Here is a 19,236-nt window from a genome sequence, read left to right on the forward strand (position 1 = left end):
CCTCTCATAAATAAACTGGCTGGTGGTGTTAAATATAAGTCCAGCCACAGTTTGGTTCACATTGTAGAGAACAAAAAACAAGTTCTGTCTATTTTAATGCTCCATCATCTTTATTGTTATTTATACTACAGGAAGGCCTGAAGGCTCCAGCTGAGTTTGAAGACCCCATCTGCTAAGTGCATAATCAGACTTGCCTGGAAGTGTTTGCAATAAGAATAAGATATAAAAAAAAAAAGGGAAAGAACTGTTATACCTTCTTGTGCCTTTACAGTCAGGAAACTGAGGTTCAAGGAAGGAAAGCAGTCTGCTCAAGGCAGCGAGGAAAGTCTTTGGCAATGTTGACAATTACCAAAAGATCATCTGAGCTTCTGCCAAGTGCCTTGATGTAAGATCCTTTTCTACAATCTTTTTGGGGGGTCACCTGTCTGCTTTATGCTTTCCCACTAGGCAAAAGTTAGAAGATAAAATGGGAAAATGACGATAAATCTCTTTTATCTGATGTTAGAAGAATTTGCGGTTAGAAAAAGAGGCACACCCTAAATAGCAACTTGCATAAATTCATGTAAAAGAAGATATAATCTGTGTGCATTTTAATTTTAATTTGAACAATGTCTTGTCTTGAAATGAAATAAGAAAAATTTGCCTTTTTATATACTAGGAGCAGTTTTGGCATGCACTGGCCATTTACCATGTCACATCAGAAGATAAGATCTTGCACAATGCTCCTAAAAGGCAGAAAGGTTAATATTTATTAAATCAGAAAAAATAGGACAGTCACGTGATGTGAAATTGGTGTAAACCAGAACCCATTCTTGTTTATCTTGAGAGATTGACAGGATCTTCTCACCAATAATTATTAGCTAAACTCTTCAGAAATTATTTTCACTTACAATCACAAACACAGGCAGCAGGGAAAAGAAGAAAAAGGGTGTTGGATGTGAAATAAATTATTTGCTGCCAAAGAATGAGAATGCTTTTCCATTTCTGCTGTGCTGCCATTCTAACATTTCCCTGAGTACCCAGAAAGTATCAGGATGAGATTCACATGCTTGCACAAAGTCAAATTAGAGAGGCTTCGTGCAGAGCTTTCCATAGAAGACTGAGTTGACTGTGTGCTCTTCTGTATACTCTGTGTGTGAGCAGAGGAAGGGGAGGGGACTGACAGCAGTTGTAGCAGTCCCCAGAGCAAGCTGGGACAACAGTTCCAGGGGGTTCTGACCAGAGATTCCAGTAGCTTTGTCACCAGATTTTTATCTCACTTCATATTCTGTGTGGTGATCCCTTTGGGCCTGGAGGTGCAGGGATTGCTTCTTGGAGGGGTGAAATCATCAGACACCCCTCACTTCTATCCAAACCATGCCATTGCAGCAGGGAAGGGTGATACGTATCACTGGAAAAGTTTACTCTAGTGAATCATTTTTGCTAAGATCCTGTGCAGTGGTGGGTAAATGCAGCCTCTCCTTTTTGTGAGCCTCAAAAGTGGAATGCTGAAGTCACTTGACCAACATGAAGGGAAGTTCAACTGGGAATAAAACTGTTTTGGATTTGATTAATAGAACACCCCTCCTTTCCATGCTAAGAATACACTGCTTTTTCCTGGTACATGGGTAGTGCCTGGATTACCATGTGGCATTCATCAGGACAGTTGCTCTGTACTTTGTTCACTCTGCCATGGAGGACTCTAGATCCATATTGTTGTTTTCACATGATTGGTTTTTCTACACAAACCATATCTATTACCTAAAGTAGTTTCTTGATCTCCTATGAGGCTACCATAGAATTTTATGTCAGTGAGCTGCTGAGAGGATTTACAGCATTACTGTCAGTACATCTTTGACATGGATCTTCTGCAAACTCTGGCAGAGGAAGTGCAGCTTCTGTATCTACCTCTAAATCTGGTTTGGTTCAGTTGAACCACAGACTCCTTCTCTTTTGGTGTTTAGTCAGCCTCCACGCCGACCACCTGTGTGCAGTGACACTGCAGTACCTCTCCGGCTAGTCACTAGATGCCACCTTTACAGGCAATTAGACCCATCTTAGGTGATGATTTTTATCCCTTCCACTGGAGTCACTCCCTTTACAGCCGACACACCAGTGTTTTGTGCCTCCTGCCAGTGTCAAGTGTGCAGATTTAACCTGTCTTCCTCAGTGGTTCAAGAGTGGTGTGGTGTCAGTCACTTGCAGTGTTGCTCACAGGGACCTGGGCCAAGGCCAACAACTCAATTCATGTTATTGGCTGAGTAAGAAAAATGCCACTGGTGCTGACCCTGTAATAAATCCACAGCCCCTGTCCCCACACCACCAACTGTCCAGACCAGCCTTTTGAAGACTGATTGTATCTGCATTCTGGTTGCTAGAATTGTTTGGGGTTTTTTGTTATTTCAACTCTGTGGTCTTGGAGGAGCAAATTCCTCAATAATTTTGCTTTCTCATCACCACTCTGTGCTGTGTGCCAGCAAGGCTGGAGAACAAGGCTGTCTTTAAATGAATAAGCCTTTCCTTTTCCTCCTCACAGTCATACAGGTTAAACACGACTTCTTGATTCTGTCATTCATCCTATTAAGAAAAGCCCAGACTGCCAAGTGCAACTTCATTTGCCAGTTTCCAGGGGATGGCAAGCATTTATACCTGAATCATAAACCCTGAAGGAAGGGCCTTATCTGATGTGGTACACCAGGCTTAATGGGCTGGTCTGTGCAGCTGCAGCACCTTGGGTAAGAACTTCAACAGTGCCTCTTAAAAATAGCCAGCTTGATGTTACGTTCACTGTGCTGAAGGACGTGGCTGTTTATATTTACAGAGCTCGCACTTCACTGCTGCAAGTGGTTCTTTGATGGCAGGATCTAATTGAGCAATATCCTAAACTGGATGGATTCAGTTTGAAATTCCAGCTCTGCAGCAAGATCGAATGAGGTTGGGCCAGTTATCAGCCTCTCTCAGCCTCACTTGTAGGGTAGAGATGCATGAACATGTTGGTGATGTAAGACTGAAGGAAGACTGCTTGTAGCCATTATTGCTGAACCAGTTGTTCTGATGCTTTACCCAGAAAGCCCTAAGTGTCCTTATAAATGTAAAATTTTTTTCTTTCTTTCTTTTTTTTTGTTTAATTCTTGAGCAGATGGAAGACTTAGATGGAAAGGAATAAAAACATAATTTGCCAAAGCCCTCAATTAATCATAATCAAGTTTGTGCATGTTATACTCTACAAGGATAACAACAATAAAACACAAGGAGAAAAGGATACTTTCCTCAGGCAGTTCTGGAGACATAAAAGCAATAAAGAAGCATACTTCAGAATAATGTGGAGATATATGACTGCACTAAATAAAAATGCTTCTTTAACGTACTGTAAAAATAAAGATGTTTAGTTAGATTTATCATTCTTGTTACAAACACAAATTGATCCCTTGGACTACACCACTGGCTCTGAAAGTATCCAAGGAATGGTTGCAGCCCAGTTTTTTCTTTAATTACTTAAACATTGTTTTACTCATTAGAGAGCTAACTGGATTATTCCATCTATTCATTCCAAGGTTAATATATGGGGCACTTGATCAGGCAGATATGGATTTTTGGATTTTACACTATATGTTCAAGCCATCTTTTAATTTTAATTTGGTATACTGAGAGGAATGGCTTGCTTATTACATTCCGTGAATCGCATGCAAACCTGTGAAAAGACATTTTTAAAACTAGTTTTACAAATAGCAACATGTGGTAATTGAAAGCCACCCCACTCCCCAAATCCGCTCTTGATTGACTTGAGAACATTCAAAACCAGTGAGATTCATTTCTGCAGCCTCATTCAACCATTGCAATGAGCAAATGAAACAATTGTTTTATTTGTAAGAGGAGATTATCCCTTGAAGGCAGATAGAAGGATACTGCCTACAGAACCCCATTTGCAGGCACAAAGAGCGCTTAGTCAATTTTTGGCAGTGATACTGAAGCTATTAGTTTTGGATATGAGTTCACTGATGTTCAGAGCTGTAGATTTCCAGTTAGTTCATGAAGGGCCTTTAAAATTACACACAGAGCTTCATTAATTGCCTCAGAAAAGAAGCAACAAATATCAGGCCCTTAAAGTGTGTGTGCACAGAATGGCCATTGATTTCAATGAATATTCCCCACTGGAGAGCTGGTCTTATGTCCTGGGAAGGCAATCACAGTTTGTACAGTAGTTCCATCAGCATTGCCTCAAAGTACAAGGGCTTTTGCAGGATCAGGCCCTGGTAGCTGCTATTTTTTTTTTTTTCTTTCTCTCTCTAATTGTCTATATGCATGGTTTATATACATGTCCACACACGTACACATATATAATCCTGATTCAGTGCACTAAAAGTGTAACAGTGAATGTGTTAACTCAAGTTAGAGACCAATACAAGACGACAAAGTCAGGGTCTTGCAAAAAAAAGAAAAAAAAAACCAGAAATCCAGTTCTGTGGTCTTGAAGGCCTTCTTTGTTTTTCCTTTTTCATTTGGTAGAATATTGTCTGAACATTTGTTCTGCAACCAGCTATCCATAAAGGAGAATTTCCTATGCCTTCCTTGCAAACGGCACAACCTCATGTGATCCCTGATCGCAACAAATTGATTTATTTAAATAAAAATAATGATCTTCTTTCCTTTCTCCAGTCCCAGCAACAAAATCCCATGTAACCCTGATCAGCAAATTGATACAGTTATCTTCTTTTGCCCTCCTTTCTGGGACCCAAACAATACCACCCTGATCCCCAAGTAATAAGAAAATGATTTATGCAAACAAAAATAATTATCTTTCTTTTCTCTCCACCCTCTGACTGTATAATCTCAGAAGCTCCTTGTTTAACAAATTGATTTATTTAAATTAAGCAAATAGTGATCTCCTTTTGACCTCTGTGGAGCACCTCTGTGGCGGACTCCTACCACTGCAACCACCTTACCCATATGCTTAGAAGGATGTATTTAAAATATAACAGCACTTCAAACTAACCTTGATACTCTGTGATTCCTTTAATCAAAGCTCGCGGAAACTCTGTTCCTTGAAATGAAATTAGGACATGTGACATCTGAAAATTAGGAAAAGTAAGTTAAATGCCACTGAACCATCACTGGCAAAACTTCCATAGAGAATAGGCAGAGTCCTGCTTGTCAGTGGTTCCATTGACATGATCTTGTTCCATGTTTGATAGCCCTGAAGGTGTATAAATACACATAGATGTACATGTTATCTGTATATTTTTTACTGTGCTGGTTTTATATAAATTTGTATTTTCTGTTCTGTCCAACCAATGCCTCTGTTTTGTGCAGCTGCTACTTAAACAGTCATTTGGGCATTATACAGAATTACATAATTATACGTGCTATAAGCAAAAGTGCAAATAGTCCCACTTAGCACCTAATCAGATGATATCTGTTGTGAAATGCTGGTGAAGGAGCCAATAGATATGACTTACTTTGCTATTAGCTCTGCTTCTTTGGAGGCAAGTACGGACTGCAGCTGGAATTTGGCAGAGATGGAAGAGGGATTAAGTGATAGCAGGGGCCTGAGTGTATTCTATACAGAAACATTCTTTCCTTGACCAGTTTCTGTGGTGTGCAATGCTCAGAGCAGGACAGTGGTGTTAACCAGTCTCCCAGATTTTGAAATACTTTGTTTTTTTGCAGTTCATTCACGCTCTGTGTCTGCTTTGGTTTCAGACCCATGGTGCATTCCAACAGAAGACAGTGACATGACAGGAAGGGTGACACAAGGCTCTTACTTTTACATTCAATAATTGATTCTCCTGGATGGATTGTGACTCCCTAAAGGTTGCAAAGAGAGGTAAGAATGATTGGGCAGCTTCAAAAACATTAGTTCCTTACAAAGTCAGAAAGTTTTCGCTCCCTTGCATTGCTCTCCTTCACGGTCTAGCACTCTTTGGGACTGTTTGGAAATACATGGGAAAATCATTAAGAGAGATTGTTTTATTAACCAGGCATTTTCTTCTTTTATTTTTGGGTAATTTTGAGTGGTTTTTTGTAATGTTGAACACTGAATTGGGAATCACCATATGAAAATCCTGAGTGTGTCGGTTTTTACGATTGTCACAAAGTCTACATGGGAAATCCAAGTGGAAGGGAAAGCATTGCAAAAACTGCTCAAGTTGCAAAAAAAAAAAATATAGATACCTCTGAAGTTTATCAAATCCCACCTTTTTTATTTTGTCCATTTGAAATACATTTTTTATTCTTCCAACATCGAAATAATTGAGGTTTTTGCATGTGAACACCGTTGGAGATCTAATCTCAAAATATACCTGGATATTTGTTTCAGAATATTCTATCTTAAAGCTCAGTCCTTCCCATGCATTTTCATTACCTTTACTCCTGACTCACACTAATAAAATGAGGTGAGACTCACACTATAACATTATGCAAAAATGGTCCCATAAAAAAAATAATAACCTTGCTCTGAAATTATACACAGGCGGTTATTAGAGCTGCAACCTTTTAAAAAATTCGGCCACTCTCTATTGACTTGCCAGAGAGGCAAGTGTTTCTGCAGATGGCTTGGAATTAGTAGAACATGAAATAATGTCAATGGTACTGGTAAGAGGATTAACCAGCAGTTCTGATGCTATTGAACCGTTTGCAGAGACCCTATTAAACAGCCACATCAGTCCACAGGTCAGCCCTGCAGTTCTTCTGCTAAGCAAACACAGATGTAGAGCTCCCTTTCATGGCCATCATTTCATGCCTTTGACATATGTTAGGCTCTTGGGACTCAGTGGCATATTTACAGCCTGAACATTAAAGATTCCTTTTTTTTAGATCATTAGTGGACACCAATGTCTGACTTGGCAGCAAAAGGAAAAGCAGGAGCCCAGGACACTGGGGATGGACCCCAGCAGCACAAATTCTCAGTGAGGAATTAAGCTGCTAGAAAGTTCCCTGATGAGATGCTGGGGCCTTTTTCAGTTGCTGACAAAAATTCTCCTTTAAGAATCTAGTCAGTTTTAAATATCTTTTTTTTTTTTTTCTGGTTGATCTTCTCTGTATTTTGCCAAAGCTGCCTATGAAGTCGCAGTGGTTGAGTTTCACAAGGCGAGAGGGTTCAGCTCATGTCAGCACTGCCAGGCCTCTGTGCTTGTTCAAAGTTTGTGCAAATCTGCTGGGACTACAAATTGGCCAGAAGAAATTGAGGGAACAGTCAGTCTTACAATATTTCTGTTCCTTTTCTATTCCAACAGAAACTTTGGCAGTTCTTTAACATTTTCCTCAGTTTTTTGTTTCTCTGAAACTAGGAGTCAGAATTGAATAAATTAAATAGCATAGCTATGGGATGAACAAGTATTTTTTAGATACACAAAATACATACCTATGTATGTCTAGTGAGAACAGGGTGGGCCAGGTTCTTCTTGTGTATCTGAATAGTTTTACTTCTCTTAATCCTGAAAACTTGTCAGTTTTCAGATAAAGATATAGGTATAGACATGCTATGTTCAAAGTAGAATTCCTGAATGTAAAGGAAAAAAGAAGGTCAATCAAGTGATAAAATACAGAGCTTCTGGTCAATAATTATTTAATATGGTGCAAATTTTTGGTGATTTCCAACATACAACTGGAAATATGTGTACATACACATGTAGCCACTTCTTCCTTCAAGAGGAAATAAAGACACAACCAGAGAGTGTAACAATGAATTACATTCAACCTAGAAGTGCTTTAGCATGTCTTCAAGAGCTGCTGCCTGCTTCAGTGATGGATTGTAAGGTAGCATGGAATCCCACAGGCATGGCAAGGTATTTATGTAGTGTTCTGATTGCTCAGACATTCCCAAAAAAATGTACAGTCAAAGCAGAAATCAGTGTATCACTATTTCCCACTTTATTTCATTTATTTATATTTAGCAAGTGCTGGAGTATTACAAACCACTGAGCACAGCTGTAGCTGGAATATAGTTTCCAAAGCTTATTTACAGTAGCTCTCACTCACAATGGTATATTACTCCATAAGTAGTTCCATTGATTTCAAGAGATCCATTAGAGAGGTTCCATTCCTTGTACATCTGAGTGCATCTTGATTTTGTCTCATGGTTGAAATGTAGAATAAGCTCCTTTATTGCAGTGTTCTTAAATGCATGAACAGTTTGAAAATAGCTCTACTCCAAGCCCTCCCTCAAAAGCTCATAATAGTGCAAAATACTGATGAGGCTGGAGGGATGCAGGTTTTGCAATATTTTATTTCCTTGCAGAAGCAGTGATACAGGTTCTTCAGTTATACATAGATGAATGTGCATTGCATGTGCTGTTTTCAGCTGTGTACTTACACCAGTCCAAAATCCCAAAGAGAAAAGGAAAAGCTGAGATTCACATCAGTAGCAAAGAACATCAGGTGATGTTGATTTAAAGAAAACATTAATCAATCCAGATTTGCTTGGAATCGGGCCCAGGTTCACTCAACAGGTTGGTGAACCTTAGTAAATGTTTCTGTGAATCTGTTCTGTGTTTTGACTTTGTAACATGATCTGAAATCATCTGAGTTTCATGTGGTTTTGTTGTGCACATTAGGAACGCTCGTGGGGCGAATCCAGGGAAAGACAGAGGTGCTAAATTTTGCATGACGTGGTAAGGTAAGAAGTGTTTCACTCTTCCTGACACTCCCTGATACCAAAGTGAACAGCAGTTGATGCTGTCAGCACAGTTTTAAAAGGGGAGACAATCACTGTCTGTCAGGCTCCTTGTGTCTCCAGGAGTCTTTATTTTGGAGCCAACAGACAGTCTTCAAATCATATCCTGAAAAACCATATCATGAGTTTTGGACTGTTATTTTCTTTTCCTTTGTTTCTGGTAAATGTCAAAAGTTTTACTGCATAGGCAGGTACTGGAGTTGTGATAGCATGCTATGTTTCTTGATGTATATTGGTTTGAAGAAGTTTTATAGTGCTTCTCAAAATTAGGTTTTTGTGTTGAGTGGATGAACAACTTATGTTTTAACTTCATTCGGTTTGTATCTGAATTCATAAATTGGTGTACTCAGCCTCCATAGCTGGATATAAAGTATTTAAGATCCATCTACACCAATCAGGTAAAAAAATAAGACGAGGTGACACTTTCTATTAATTTTATTTTTAATCCAAACTAGAGCCCAGAGCAATAAAGATGTGAGACACTCTGCACAAAAAACAAAATCTAATTCATCAGAGGATGCCAAATTTTTAATTCTGTTTCAGGGTGAGCAACAGAATTTTGCTGGAGCTGAGATTTTGGAGACAAAGGCAGGTGGGAGGAGCTGTTTATTTTTTTACACTGATTCGCTGCCTCATAATTGAGACGTGTTTGTGGATCAGTGAGATGACAGGGAGAAAAGGAGGCTGGGGAGTGCAGCTTAGTGGCCTGGTGTATATATACAAGGTCAGACTAGATAATTTAACCATCTCTTCTGGCCTTAAACCTGAGGAAACTCAAAGGAGAAATGAAAGTCTGCAGATGTAATAAGTAAGAAAAAAATGTAACAGGCTGGAGTGTCCTTTAATGCCCCCGAGGTTCAGCATTCCTTAAACACATCAAGCAGACTGGGGTACAGCCACAGATGGAATGGCCTTGCCAGTCCATTCAGAAGTACAGTAGAAAGGAAGAACATCATGCCAGTAATATTCAGGTCTAAGCTGATCTCTTTATTCTCCTCAAGAGGAATTTAGTTTGCACCCGCTTGTATCGTTGCATTTTTCCACTGAGGTTGTCTCACTTATTTAACTTGACACAGGGAGCCCCCTCTGAGGTCTTTGAGATTCCAACCAGCATTGGAAGTGACAGCCCAGATAAGGCAGGTAATCATATCAGACCTTGGGGGACCGCACTGACTACTTTTTAATTGATAATTCCAAATTTCTGTAATAAATTTGTCTCTTAATTATATATATCATGTCATACATGGTAGCTAATGATTACCACTAGTCTAAGTCTGCAGCCTTCAAGACATCCTTCTCCCTACCATATAATCATAATTTCCTTCCAAATTAAGATTTCCTCAGAAAGAAAATGAACAAAACCTGCACATTAAATCCAATTCTTTCCAAATAAAATAAAAGTAGGTAAGTTTAAGATACTAAGTAAGTGATTTTAATTAACGGATCATTTCAGGAAGATCATAAAACATTTAAATAACACTGAAGTTATGTATATTTAAGCAGTTTTATGGAGAATTAAAGTCTTAAATGGTAAATTTCAAATGTAAATACAAAAGTTGATAGAGGAATGTTAATTGCTTTTCCTAAGTTTCTCACATGGCCTAGATGTTACGGAAGGTATCCAGAGTTACATTCATAGTAATAATGTGCCCAATTCAAAGCTTATTAAAGTCCTTGGAATTTTTCCATGGATTTTAGCAGTCATTGTATGAAAACAGAAAACGCTTTTCAATGTCTGACTTCCAGTACTGTGGAAGTCACTTATATGTCAAAATGATACACGTGATGTCAATATTCTAACGTAATAGTAAATTTTTAGTTCAAAACTCCTTTTAGTAGCCAAAAAATTTAAACTGAGAACTTATCCACTTATCTCTCAAACAACTAAAATTACATTTTCAGTAACAGACATTTTACACCAGCGGATTAGTTTACATAGAAGAAAACTTATACACCAAGAGAAGCTGCTGCAATTAGACAACAAAATGTGCCAACAAATTAAATTATCAAGAATGTGAGTTCTCACATGCCTGTCTGTAGGTCAGCAGTACTCTCACATTATTTTTGACTTAGATCAAATTGAAACTTAATTTTACAGTTTGATAATAATGAAATGCATAAGGCTTGAAAATAATGAAATTAAAATCAGAGGTAGTAAGGCTGAAAAGCTGTGATGCATACATTTTCTAAATTCCTTATTGTAAGCCACTTGGAAATTAATATCCCATTGGAAGAAAGAGCTCAGAAAGTAGTCCTCAGCAGTTTTCCTCGATTCCCTGAAAACATTTGGTCTTCTATGAGAGTCTGGAAGAACCATGGCCACATTTCTTCGCATTTCAGTGTCAGAATGAGGATGGAAGTGGTAACTTTCTATGTAAGTTTTTTACTCCATGTAGACATAGGAATCACATTGCAGGGACACCAGCAGTCAAAAAAAAAAGTGGGAATGCTGTCACTGGGGTCTCCTTGTGATTAAGTTGTCAGTGTGTGTGAGAAAAAGATACCTCAAGGGACTGGTAATTCTTACTGCCCCAAAAAATCCAGAACAGATTTTCCTCTAGGAAAGATTCACCAGCAGTGGTGGAATGATTTAATTCAGAACTAGGTAGCAGTATGAAGTTTGTTTTCATTTGGTCCCTGGTGAGCCAAGCTCCATTGTTTTTTCCAGGGAAAGCTGTCCTGGTGCAGATGGCAGGTGAGGCAGTGCCCACCTCTCGTGTGTCCCGGTGCCTGGTGGAGGTGATGCCAACCTCAAAGGCTGTCCAGAGCCTCCATGGGCATTTCTGGCAGAGGGATGTGCATGCATGGCAGGAGTTCAGCCTCGTGGAGAAGCCACCCTGCCTGTCTACGTGAGAGCAGGGCTGGAGGCAGCATAAACCTGGTCTTTTCTTTCTCTTCAAAGCATTTAACATCCCCATTACGCACAGTCCGAGGCACGCGATCCAGGATGTTGCTGTGCCTCTGTTTCTTCAGCTGTTGGATGGGGATATTATTATGCTCTTGTCTCAGATGCTGAGAGGGTTAATTAATTATGTTTATGAAACCCTTTGAGATTCTCAGATGAAAGGTGGCTTTGGAATTGTTAGGTGTTATTATAGGAAAAAAAGAATGATTTTATTGCTTTATGTTAATGGTTAACATCTGCACCACAAAACCTGCTTGATCACATAAAGATTCTGCTAAGCATTTAATCCTAATTTGCAGGCTGATGCATATTCATTTTATTTAGAAGATTAATTTAGTCATCAAAGGTTAATCTGCCTCGGGTTTGTAATTAGACAGAGCAGTGACTTGGCGTCTCTGGGCTCACCCAGGTTGTGCTGGGTTTTCTGAGTGGGCAGGGCTGTAACTGTCACCAGTTTTCACTTCCAGATAGTGCTCAGAGAGGGCTTAATTGTTGGAGAAATGGTGAGTGGTAAAAGCCTTGGCCAGTTTGAAGAATAAAAATAAAAGGAGAGGCACAAGCCAATGAACAGTCAATATAGTGAATCTCAGAATGCTGCTTAAATTCATCGCTGGCACGTTTACTCAATGAGATGTCAGGGGAATAAACAAGGGATTTTTTTGTATATGTATATGGAAAAATGATTTAGCAGATTTCACAATCTTTGCTGTGTGAATCCTGCCCCTCTTTCAAAATTAATGATTAGCAGTATGCAGAAAATTTCTGAAATGAAGAACTGTGAGGCTTTCAGCTGAAAATCTCAGATTTTAACTTTTAGCTGCTGTTAGGAGACACTGTTAAAAGGTTATAATATGTGACCTGTAGCTGCTTGTTCCCCTGAAAATTAAGCCTTTTGTGCTTAAGGTTGGCTCCTTTAATCAGAAGTCACTAAAGAAAATGTGGTCCTTGTGGAGAACAAAAATCATGTTTCCTTTGCAGGTACACCAGAAGGCATCTTTAATTACTGTTTATAAAGCTGGCTGTTACTAAGTGTGAAGGATTATTAGTGCCAGGGTATTGTCTTTTGAAGTGAGGAAGAACAGTGGCTGCCTCTTTGTCATGTGCTCATCGTTTCCCCGTTGCGAAGCAGTGGGGAGGGTGATATCAGAGGGTGTGTGCTGTGCCTCTGTGCCTCAGCATGGCGTGAGGCAGCGAGGTGGCCTCCAAAAATCTGGGGGATGGGACGCCAGGGTGGCTTGGGACGTGCTCATCCTCACTGTCAGCAGGGATGAGGTTGTCAGGGGGCAGCTCTGTGCCTTGGGGATGGAGCTCACACAGGGTAGGATGTGGGGAGCTCAGTAATGGGAGATAGGGCTGGGAATTGGCAGAGGAAAGCCCAGCAAATGGAGAATTTGTCACAAGAACAGTGGTTTGCCCAATGTGGAATCAATACGTGCTGCAAAATAAGTACAGTAAATGAAAATCATGATATTAGAATTCAGCAATTTGGCCAAAGTTTTACATTTCATTGCAGCTTGGCTTTGGTTGAGTTTAGAATCCAGATTCCATAGCAGGGGTTGCTCTTTTTCCCCAGAACAGCTCTCACATCTCTATCATGATTTGCCAGTTTTCCCCTCCTCTTTCTGGTGCAGAACCTCAGAAGCATCCAGGAAAGGATTTTGGAGACCATAAACAGTTCTTAATTGAGAACAGCCCAAAATCAAGTTTAGTGCTAGCTTGACTATCAGAATATAAATGAAACTCTTTTATTAAAGCATTGTATTTTAATTATTATGAAGAACAAGTGGCCTAACGTGAAAAAGCTTTTAACAGCAGTTATTTGTTTGATAGCTGATAAGTTAGTTTTGGATGGATGATTACAGCTATTGCTTCTTGTCTTCCTCACTTTCATTTTACTTGATTTTCATTTGGATTTGTGGTGAACTTCTAATTCAATTGCTAATAAATTCAGATTGGTTTAGGCCTGTTATTGAAATCAAGTTTCCTATTTCCAGTTTAAAAGGCCAGTGGAGTTTTTCTGGTGTTTTGAAGAAACTCGGAAGTGTTTTGAAACTCACGATTTGCAAAGCTGTTTGCAGGCTGACCCTTTGGTAATCAGCAGTAAACACTTCTCACTTTGTTCTTTACAAGAAAGGTAACCAGCCATGCAATGAGAGTACATGATGGCAATTCACTACAACTGGGGAAAAAACCCCAAACAGCCAGAGCAGGTGTCACTCTAAGTAGGTACTGAAAAGTAATGTTACTCTTGCATTGTTCAAGCCCTTCCTTTGTAGCCAAGAGACTGAAAGTGGAATTACACACATGTTTGCCACAGATTTTAGACTGTTTATGCTATTTTAGTTCTCTCCTCATCCTGAACCTTTAGTGTCTTAACTTGCATCTTAATCCTGAGCTGATTTGTCTGAATGGTAGACGGGTACCACTGAAATGTGGATCGTGAGCTTCATCTGTCATCCTTGCTGCTGTATCATTAACTTCAGTGAGCTTCCAGTGGAATGAGTCTGGCCCACAAGAGGATGTGAACTGTCATGAAAACAAACCCCTTTCTCACCCATTTGAAATGTTTGTGGGAAAGAATGCCCTAAATATTTAGCAGGTTGTGTAATTTGAGAGGCAATGCAGGTTTTTTTGTTTAATTTTATTTTTCTCCCTACCTTTCCATTTACTTTATTAAATAGAAGAAAACCTTGCCTTAGGCCCAGTGTGCTTATGACAGGGAAAAAATATCTGCCAGAATCTCCATTATTGCTCAGGCCTGTATATATTGTTATTGCTCTTGTATTTGTAACAGCAAAAAGTGACTATGTCGCTTACAAAAAATCCTGTTTGCAGAAAATTATCCTCTTCCCTCCACCTTTTCCAAACCCAGCACCCTGTGTAAAGAATCCAGGAGCATTTTTGTTGGTTCTGTTAGTGCAGCAGGGCTCGAAGCAGTGTGGATCTAAGGGCTGGGCATGTGTGCCATTGCAGTGATGTACGAGAGTGATGCAGCTCCTGGAAACAGGAGGGAGCAGAGATGTTTTAAGCCGGTTTAGCTTCCTCTCCCTTGCTTGTTTGGGAGTCGGTGCAGCTGCACAGAGAGCATCACTCAAATCTGATGCAGGCCACCCTGGTTTCCATTAGAAAAACTAATGTGGGACTTCAGTGCTGCAAACTTCACATGTCCCCACTGCGATCACCAATTTCAGCACTTCTAAAAGGCAGCCAAACTGATGGCTTGCTTCAACCACCATCAAAGATCTTGCCCCTACGTATTTCAGCTGCAAGGAGCTGCAGTGAGTCAGGTTTGGGTGGAGGGGGGAGATCCTCCACCCAGATTGCCAGCTCAAGCTTGCCAGGGCTTTATCTTGTGTTCTTAGGCAATGTGCGAAAGTTCTGCTTCTGGAAGAGCTCAGGGTTACACTCTTAGAGCAAAAGCAGAGTCCATCACCAGAATGAACCAGTGCCTGGCTGCTGCCTCTTCAGTCCTGTGTGGAGCAGGACCCTGAGACACCCATGCCTGTGCTTTAATGGAGCTGGTTTACATTTCATACATGAAATTGTTGGCACAAGGCTTGTGAATAATGCTGAGCATGGGAATATTCTCCCCACGAGTGGGTCTAAGTGTCTATGTAAAAATTCACATTTATGCACCATTGAATTTACATAATATGATCCACAAGATCAACATTTTGGAGCTTTTAGGGTATTAGCATTTCTCCCCTGTGCAGGGTGACTCTGAAGCAGATTCTCCTTGACTGGGATATCTAGGCAGCAGGTCCCTGGCAGTGTATCTTTCTCTCCAAGAGGTGTGCTAGCTCCAAGATTGGTTGCTGGTACCTTCAAAGGATGAGAAGCTGGCATCTCCTTTGGCTTCTGTGCAACCAAGTGCTCCTCTTTCCCAGGAGAAAGATCTCTGCTTTCTGCCTTTGCCCTCGCCTAAGGCTGAGATGTCTTTATCACATTTACCCCCTGGGCACAGGAAGTGATATTATATAAGAAATAATTTTGCAACCCTATTTCTACTAATCATTGCCACTCCTACCGTAATAACAGGCAGATGGAACATACACGATTCATGTTTCTATTATTTTTTGCTGCAGTTTGCATGTGTTTTCCATTTAATTACAGTATATGAATGTCATATCTCTCATTTTTTCCCTTCTTGCATTTCAAATTGAATTTGATATCTATGATATATAGATAGGCCTGTGGTAAATCGTTTGATGCACTTTACACTCTTAAGTCTGTCTCTGCAAATCTCTTAAATGATCTGAATATTTTCCAGTTTTGTTGGTGATGCAATAGTATCTGGGATACTATTGTAGTAGCTTCTGCACAGGGCAGAAGAATAGCTTGAGCATTTAAAGAAACTTTACTTGACAACAGCGCCAACACCAGAACCAACCACAACCATTTTTAGTTGTTAGAGAACTCTTTGCACCTTTATATCTCAAAACAAATTGCAAAGGACTTTGCAGGAGGAGAAAACTGAGGTGTGCTGTTCAATGATGGATGACCAAGATGCCATCAACACAGTAGTGACAGCACTGAAATAGAAACCAGATTTTTGGTACTGACCTAGTCAGTGGGAAACATGTCTTAAAATAATTCAGGCTTGAAGAACCTGTGGTGTGCTACTTGTTGGATCCTTTCTTTACCAACCTGTATTGCCATGTTTGAATTGAGCATGTTGTAAAACTTGAGAAAGGAGATTTCAGTCCAGGTTTTACATGATAGAGGCTATCTGAAATAGAGAGAAACAAAGAAACATTGCGAAATGCTCATTCCTACTCTATTTTAATGTGAGTTAGTGGAAATCTTCTAACAGTGGGCTCTGCCTCCTCTGTAACTTTCCATGTGTTTCAGAAAGGGTTGAATTCAGAAAGGGTTGCTGCTTACCAAGAGGAGAAAAACAGCACAAGAGCATTGGTTAATGGGCATGCTTTGGATTCACACTGGATCCTGGAAGCAGAGTTGTCCCCTGTGGATGTAGAAGTATCATGGTTACTTCCTTCAGGTAACAGTCAAATCTTGTTTTTTCTGAAGTGCAATGTCTGATTGCAGTGTGTTCTACAGATCAGTCGATCAACTGTGAATGACACATGTTTTTAAAACAATGGGTAGATGCTTCCTTAGTTCACACATAACCCACAGAGGTTTTGAAGGCTTGATGCACTCTGTTGAGTAAATAACTATAAATAAAGCAGACTATTAAAAAATCTTTAAATGTGCATTATGCCATCCAGCTCTGCTGTTTGGAAAGAGCTGTGGTATATGGGAAAAATTAAACATTTTCAACAACTGTCCAAATACATATTTACACATAGTTTATGGTGTACACAAAGATATGTCTGTGGCAACTCTTGGGCCCCAACAAGTTTTATTAATTCCTCTTTGAATACAGTATTTTCAGTCACTTAAACACTGCAAGTAGACAGGAGACAGCTAATCATAGGGAGAAATGCTGATTTCAAGGGAATTTGAAACTTACTTCTCCCACAACCTTTAGCAGCAAATGGCAAAATATTGATGTGGGATATATGGAATATACCTGTGTGGGGAGGGGACAGAGAACTGTAGTTCATACAGGCTTTTTTAGTACAGATTTATTCAGCCAGGTGAATAAAAACACATTTTTCTTGGTGAGAACTCTCCTGGTCAGTTCCAGCTGGAGATGACCAGCACTAGGGCTGTTAACACTGAAGGTTTTTTCATTATTTGTATGCCATCTAGGACCTGCAGATATTTTGGTGTTCTGAATTCCCTAGACACCCGTGCTTTCAGTGTCCTAATTCCTGTTCAGTCAATGAGGAGCAGAGTCTGTGGGCTTCTGGCTTCGTTTAACAGGGGTATAGCATGATACTTGAAAGACAAAATTTCTTTAGATAAGAAACTTCAGAGTAGGGACCTTACTTTCCTGCTTGCCTGTGATGTTATCAAGCAGTAATCCTTGTTAAGTAAGGATTAATGTTCAAACATGATCACGCTGATGAAATGTCTTTTTGCCTGCAGAGGAGACCTGGCAGAGTCTCCCTCTGCCTGCCTTTGGATGGTTTTATAGACCGCTTTCACATGAGCCACTTTTCCTGTGAGTGGAGTGGGGGATCATCAGCTTCTCCCACTACCACTGAGGAGCATCTTGGACTGAGATCTCACCCACATCTAAGAACAATGCCCTACAAAAGCATCTTTTAGCTGTAAAGCTCTGAAACCAAATTCTCTGACTCTCTATCATCTCTAAAGTTGTTTTGGATTTCATCAGCTTGTTTTATCACATGGTAGAGAGCGCCAGTGTTAAGAAGACTTGTCTTAAGCAATCCTCTTAGTGTTCCTGTGAGAGGTGGTTATATTTTAAATACAGTGAGTCAATCTGTTGTCCATCTCTCATGGACAACTTGATCAGACCCCATGGGGCAAAGCTAATGTAGTCTTGTAATATCTGAAAAGCCCCTTTAGCAGCAGCACTGTTTATTTTTCAGTTGTACTGCTTATTTGCTAATTCCCATCTCGTTGCAAAACTTTCTAGGTACTCTGATTTCTTCATCTGACTTGTTAGGAGTGAACATGGCCCTTAAGGACTCCTCTATTTTTGGACAGTTGTCAATTTTACCAATTAAAAGAACGCCTTTGGATGGTTATCAGAAGCTGGAGCTGAAAACATGTTTGCAATTACTGATGACATAGCTGTTTCTATTTGCTGCTCTCTCTTTTAATTCCAAAAAGTGATATTTTTTTTGGCAGTAGATATGAGAAAATATGTCACTGTGTATAATTACAAAATGCTGTTCATTTCTGTCTTATAACTGTGGGGGGTTAGTTGGTACAATACATTTGGTTCATTCTTGGCTCACTCATGCTCACTTGGCATGACATACATTTAAGTGTATTATTAATTGTCATGTTAATATTCATTACCATGTTAATTTCCGTGGAATCATATAATTCTGCATGCCTCCAAATTGATATTCAAGGGTATATGGAAGCATGAAAAAACCCCACTGAATGGTTTCCTAGGGCATTGTAATAAGCCTTAAATAAAATCACCTTCTGAACATTTTCCTCTAGGACGCCTGGGTTTTTTCAACAGACTTTGACCCCACCATGATAATTGCTACAAAACAAGATTCATCCCTGGGAATGGCCTTTGTACAAAGCTACTTTAAATGTTTGTTGTGCTTTCAACCAGATTCAAAATACAAATCCACTGCACTGGCTTTACTTTAATTTCCTAGGTTGCATCTGCCATCTTATCAGAGCAATCTGACTGCACTGAAGAAGCTGCATAATATTTTTAGTAGCCCGGATTTTTCACTTGATATGTAACAAATATGTGAATAATGGCTCTGTAAGTATCTGTGAATTCTTCAGTAGATTGTTTTGCAAGAGAAAGTTCTACCAGTAACAGTAACTTAGGAAGAGCAAATTTGTAGGATAAGAGGTGAACATCAATTTAAATGACTGTTGCCTGGGAATTGAAAAGAAAAGTATTGATACAGATATTTTAGGCTCAACCTCCTGTAACCACAGACTCCTGAAATCAGTGAGATTTTTTTACCTGCTTTGAATGTGCATCAGACTTCCAGTGCATGTGTCTGTATAAAAGAAAGAGGGCACATAATGTCTGAAGTACTCTGTTTTTCCAGAAAATAGGCCTGTCTAACAAAAACGTATCCATTTTTGAGAAATCAGTTACAAG

General features: G+C 39.7%; 1 long non-coding RNA gene across 13 annotated transcripts in view; it reads left to right on the forward strand.

Annotated features, from left to right (window-relative positions):
* LOC138116896 (uncharacterized) overlaps positions 1 to 19,236 on the forward strand; it is a 197,206-nt gene that overhangs the window by 159,548 nt on the left and 18,422 nt on the right. For 10 of the 13 annotated variants that reach the window (XR_011154377.1, XR_011154384.1, XR_011154380.1 and 7 more), the window contains 4 exons: positions 5,680 to 5,803; positions 8,532 to 8,593; positions 16,407 to 16,557; positions 18,773 to 19,123. This is a non-coding gene — a long non-coding RNA (uncharacterized lncRNA). Of the gene's footprint in view, positions 1 to 5,679; positions 5,804 to 8,531; positions 8,594 to 9,726; positions 9,791 to 16,406; positions 16,558 to 18,066; positions 18,530 to 18,772; positions 19,124 to 19,236 lie in introns of those variants that run through there. The other 3 variants (XR_011154381.1, XR_011154378.1, XR_011154382.1) reach the window with 3 other exon arrangements.

The sequence above is a fragment of the Aphelocoma coerulescens genome, chromosome 11, assembly GCF_041296385.1.
Source record: "Aphelocoma coerulescens isolate FSJ_1873_10779 chromosome 11, UR_Acoe_1.0, whole genome shotgun sequence".
NCBI lineage: Eukaryota > Metazoa > Chordata > Aves > Passeriformes > Corvidae > Aphelocoma > Aphelocoma coerulescens.